Source organism: Lagopus muta, chromosome 5 (assembly GCF_023343835.1).
Source record: "Lagopus muta isolate bLagMut1 chromosome 5, bLagMut1 primary, whole genome shotgun sequence".
Lineage (NCBI taxonomy): Eukaryota > Metazoa > Chordata > Aves > Galliformes > Phasianidae > Lagopus > Lagopus muta.
This window is the reverse complement of record NC_064437.1, coordinates 23,852,450-23,858,449: the sequence shown is the minus strand read 5'-3', so window position 1 is coordinate 23,858,449 and position 6,000 is coordinate 23,852,450.

Sequence of the window (6,000 nt, the reverse complement as noted above, 5' to 3'; positions counted from 1 at the left end):
ACATGGTGTTTGATCTGAAACGCAATGTTCTGTTTTACAGTTACTTTTTTTTTCTAGAGTCAGGTTTTTCAATAAAACCTCCAAAAGGCTCGTTTCAGAAACACCTACATGAAGTCAACCTCTTTCCTTTGAAAACACTTTGGAATGAAATGTTTTGAAGTTTAAAAAAGAGCCTCCTGTATTAGGGTTGTTGGTTTTGTTTGTTTTTTTGGCAAAAGGTGTTTGTCCGATTCAACCCAACTTTGGGAATGGTTTATGTCCCTCCAAAGTGAAGCTCTGGTCAAAGTTACTGCACAAATTCACCCGTTGTATCTGTGAATCTGTTGAGAGCAGAACAGAGCCTGTGACTGAGCCCGGAGCTGTTCCACCTCCTTGGAACCAGGGAGGAGAACCCAGGCCATCCTTATGAAGGAGGCAATTCAGCTCTGGGTAATCAAAGTCCCAGCCCTGCTTCCTTTCCAAGGGGATCCTGAGTCCCCTTGCTGCGCGTAGCCAAAATTCCCATTGTCTCCATCAGGAGTTCATGCACATCCTGACACCAAACAAAGAAAGTACAAGAGCAAGGGCTGAAATAGCCCCATCCCCTTCTATCGATCCGCTTCCAAGAACAAAAAGGAGCACAAGACGTGAGGTTTCCTTTCAGGCACTCCATAATGATGGCCGCGATGATCCAACCAAACAACCGCGCGCAGCCAGCAGAGCGCTCTGCTCTGAAAGGGCAGAGGGGGATCTGCCAATGCAGCAGCTCTGCAAATGTGTGAGGCTGCTAAGCTCCTAATCCCACGTCTTATTTTTATGAATTTTCACACTAGTGGGATATAACGAACGTTCAGCCCGAAAACGTTAATTACTCGGGTCCTTTTTTTTTAATTTTATTATTTTTTTGGAGAGGCATTTCGATGGAGTGTAACGTTTTAAATTACAAGGTGTGAAATAAACTCTACAAAACTTACAGCTTTAGTGGAGGAACTCCAAAATCAAATAAAAATGCAAAACCGCTGATGAAGTCCAATTTACTGTAAAATGCTCTGGATCGTGGTGTTCCAGTAATTTTTTTTTTTTTTTCCCCTACATACTTTGGTTAAAATAATTTATATCCGCTGCAGTGTTTATGTACCTTAAGCTTTATTTATTAAAGGATATGTATATTTCAAGCCCGGTTTTAATGAGACATGCTGAAATCTGTAAGGTACAGTGCGACTTTTGTTCTAATCAGCACTAAATCTCTTCTCTTTACTTCTTCTGTGTTGAAAACATTCATGTTGGGAGGAAAGAGCTGTGTGCATGTGCGTGTGTATATATTTCAGATACGTATAAATATATATGTAAAGTAGCAAGCAAAATTTATTGCTCGTTCTCTATCATCGGGGCAAATACTCAATCATCATTCAGTCTGAGCCCTTGTAATCACAGATGAGTTTTTTTCCTCATTCTTAAAACAGGACAATTGCCTTCTTTTTTTTTTTAGGCAGATTATTCATCTGCTGGAGATTGTGCTTGAGGTCAGCTGGAAAATGATTGTGAATTCGTATCAGCTTCAAGGAAAGGAAGAAGAAATCCAAGCGTTTGAGATTTCGTATTGAAACAACACACTTAAGCTAAATTGATGAAAAAAATACTCTGAAAATTTAAAAGCTCCTTAAAGTTATGGATTAAATGGTGCCTTAGGGATGGGATGTTCCTTGGAGGAGCTGCTTTGAAACTGTCTTCCTGGTTTTTCATTCTCGCAAGGCCATAGAAATTATTTTCACTTGGTAGACGATTTTGAAGACTGTGATTGTTTTGGCCATTTCCATATAGTATTAGGAGAAAGTTCTAAAAATTCTGTTAGGTTTTAGAAATTCAATTGATCTTAAGCCCTGTTTTCAATGCACTGTAGAAAGCCTGGCTTTCTTTGAATCCTCAGGATAAGACAAAGAGTATCTAAGTGCTGAACCTTTGTTGATGTTACTGGGATAAAGATAGGAAACTATTTGTGCCTATGCCCCATTTAGTGCCTAGACTGCTTTTGAAAATGGTACACAGGCTCCTAAATCTCTGTAAGCATAGCATGTAGTACAGATGTTATGGGAAGTGACTCTCTTTCCTTACAAAACTGATTTTGATGAAAGGTCTACTCCAGCCAATGTTTTGTTATATGATGAAAGAAGAAAATAGAAAAGCCATTAAAGGTGCCAGTCACAAAGAGGGCAAAATAAAATTTCAGCTCTTTGTGGAGAAGGGGAAAATGGAATATGCTGGGGACAGAGAGGGACACTTGTCTCTGTCTCATGGAAAATGTTTGCTGTAAATGTTGATATCTTTCTCAAAAGTGAACCCCAGCAATGGCCGACCAAGGAATGTAAAGGGAGAAATGCTTGGAGTCAAGGAGCAGAGTAATAAAGCACAGGTTTGTTCTGTAACAAATTCCAGTGCTTGTGGGACTTTTTAGGCATATGGAAGTCCATTTAGAAGGCAAATTGGTTGCAGCCGCCAATTCAGAACCTATTGGAATCAGTGGAAATGTTTCCATTGTCTTCTGTCCTGGAGAAATGCTGTTTCTGTCCTTCCTTCCACCCTAGTCCATGCTCTCTCTGCAAGCCATATGGAATTCATCTCCCTCTGAGACATGTAAGGGAAGAGGCTTTGGCTGTTTAACGGCATGATGTAGCTATGTGGACAGGAATGGTTGATTTCTACTTGATTGGCCACAAACCAGGTAACACTGCCTCGGGTTGGAGCTGCTGTCTTTGCAGGAGCTAGCTGGGTGCTCCTCCTCTTCCTATGGCAGGGCTGAGCAGGGCTTTAATCACCTCAGCACTCTGATGGTGCTGCTCAAAAAGAGCTTGGAGGAATGAGGGTCTGTGTTTTGACAACCATCAGATTTCTTTATTGAGCAAGGGAGAGGGATGCTCACAAGCACTCTCATTTCTCATAGAATATTCATTGCCCATCCACATGATGAAGACAGAAGTGCAGACATCTGGCTGAGGACAGAGGGCTCCAGCTCAGTTTCCTCACCCGTTACAGAATCATAGAATGGCTTGGGTTGGAAGGGACTAGAAAGATCATCAAGCTCCCTGTTCTCTTTTTTTCCTTCCTCTTCATGTTTGCCTTGCCCCTCCGATGCTCCGGTTCCCTTGAGCTGTGACCCTGTCTCCTCCTGCAGTTGGTGGTGGCAGTCCCAGGGCCACTATCACCTCCAGAAGAAGCACAAGTGCCAACAGGAAAGCCTCCCCTGACAGTGCTGTGCTATCAGTGGCTCTGTCCCCCTCTCAGCTGAGCAGCAAGTTTCGCAGCAATCTTCTCCGAGCATTCTGGACAATGAATGTGTTTCTTGCCATGTAATTAAATTATCCACTTTAGAAAGAAAAAGATGTGGTTTTGTTCCCATTGCAAAAACAAACAAACAAGGACTGATATTTATTACAGGCCAAGGCTACTCAACAAGTGTTTTCTGGAGCTCTAATAAATTGCTGAAGAAAGTTTACAGCTGAGCCCTAAAGATGGTTTAGTTTTCCAAGTGGCTGGGGTGTATTTATTTCCCATTTTGTTAACCCACAGCATGGAGAAGAGCTCAACGTGCTCTTGCCCGGGTTCAGACGGTGTCAAAATCACGCTCTTCACCCCGAAACAGTGAATGGCTTTTTAATTAAAACCACGCCAATTATTCATTTTCAAGTTTTGCTTTTATTTTCCCCTCCTTTGCGCCATCTGCTCTTTGGTTTTGCTTCTGCTTCATTAGAATGGTTTCCAAGAAAATATTAATAATAATAATAATTAAAAAGCAACTGAAAGACCTCAGCCACGCACCCAAAAAGCAAACAAGGTTCAAAGGCACGTGTGAGAAGCGAAGGGCAGCACAGGCTGGTGGTGATCCTGTTTGGTGGCATCTGGAGAGGAATGGGCACAAAGAATAGGTGTAGGAAAACCTGAGGACATTCATCTCAAGGCTCACAAGGCTGCAGAAGGAGAGAGGAGATCAGCCACTATCAGGGAACCCACGTACAGCAATTTTGGGGTTCCTACTGCATTTTTGATCACTTTGCCCAAGGAATAAGAAATTCAACAGCTCAGCAATCAGTTCTAGGAAACCTCATCCTCCAAGCGATTGAGTGCAGCCTTCATTTTAAACACGTCATCTGTGCGTGAAGATGAGTGTGGACAGATGTCCCTGAGGGACTTAAATGCAAGCTGTTGTTAAGCACATGCTGAAGTATTTGGCTGGATTACCAGGCTGGTATTGAAACATTTGCTTTTGGAGAGAGACCCCCAAACAAGAGAAAGCTGACTGTTTTCAGCTCATTACTGAATGCCAGTGACATCATTCGTTTGCAAGATGAGAAAAAGTGTTTAAACGAGATTAAAAAAAAAAAAAAAATTAAACAAGATGCAATTTTAATGACCACTTACAAAGGAGATTTATGGGCATGCATAAAGCTGCTTTCCACGGGAGAGGGACTAAGCTTTTAACAGTTACCTTCCTTTGCATTTTTTCCCCCCTCTTGCAATATAATACCCACAAATATTTGTGAGTTGTGATTGTGCTCCGAAGGGTTAGTCCTCTTCCAGGAGGCAGAAAAGCAGAAAAGAGTGGTGCCAATTTGTCTGCCCAGACTCTGATTGTGGGAGGCTTTTTTTCTTTTTTTTCCTGCAGGGGAGAGAAGCTGGTGGGACGCTTTCTCTCTGCGGGGTTAGGGATATCTGATATCCAGCCCGAGAGCAGCACAGCAGTCTGAACTTTCATCTCCAGCAGCGAGGGATTTACCAAAAAGAAAGAAAAGTTTGTGGATAAAGGTCTTTGCTAAATTTGCAGGAGATCTTGGAGTTTCTGCTGGGGAAATGAGGGCCATTCGAGCGTCTGACTGTAAAGAGCGCAGATCTTTATAATGTGCACGGAGAGGGGGAGAGAGGGAGAGGCGATGGTTTGGAAGAGCAGAGGTGGTTTCAATACATCTATTTATTTATTTGAGTGCCCTGGGCCCTGCCCTCAGCCCAGCTAGGCCAGGTATCCAGTGACCCTTGGTGCTGATTAAAGTTCCCGGGTGACCTCTGAGTGCTTTTGTTACCCTGCCTGGTAATAAAACCCCGCTTAAACGCCTGGCTTATCCAAACCCATGGCTCCTTCTGCAGGGAGCTCTGCAGCCAGTTCCACTGAGCCCCTGGGAACGCTCAGCTTAGCCCAGTTTAGCATGCCCTGTTTGACTGGTGGCCATCTCAGTGCCCCAGCGTAGCCATGTGGGTTGGGTGGACAATCTGAAAAGACCACTGCCTGCTCACGCTGCTGTGGTGCACTGTGTTGTTCTCATTGCTGGCAACCCTAGGAAGGGCAAAGGCACGGCGTGAAGAGCTGCCTCCAGCTCAGATCCACAGTCCTTGCAGGCCGGAGATGAGGGGGTTCCCTCCCTCCCAGCCTCTCTTCCACTTGTTGGAAAGCTTACAGAAGAAAAATAGGAAATGAGTTCTCTCCATCTCCAGCTGGTAGATTTGCTTGTCATCTCTGCTGAAAGTGAGGTGGCAGCAGTTGAAGCTCAATCTGCCTTGTGTTGTACAGACAAACCGATGAGCAAATCTCTGCTCTGCCTGCCCCCGCATCCTTTTCTGCTTTCTAAATGACAAGGCAAGGGCAGGGCCTCATCCCAAACTGGCTATGGGAGGTTTGGGCAGGGCAGATTTTACAAAGCAAAGAGACCTGCCGGTGGAAACACCAGCCCAGGTGTTTCTGCACCTAAATCGTGTACAGTGCCAATGTTGCAATCCCTAAGCAAGTTCCAAAAGCCTGATGGTTATCACCACTGTGCACCAGTAACAAGCCACCTCGGTCTAGCTGGAGATGTGATAGTGCTTCCAGGAATGATTGTGTGTGATGTGAACTCAGCCCCTGATTCAAAATATTATGCAGAGGAATAATAAATCTTGGTTTTAAATTGCTGCCCCACTTAAGCTTTGATTAGACTCTGATGGTCTGTTCACCCTGGAGCTGCTGGTATTAATCTGCATGCTAAACCCTAATTATAAACT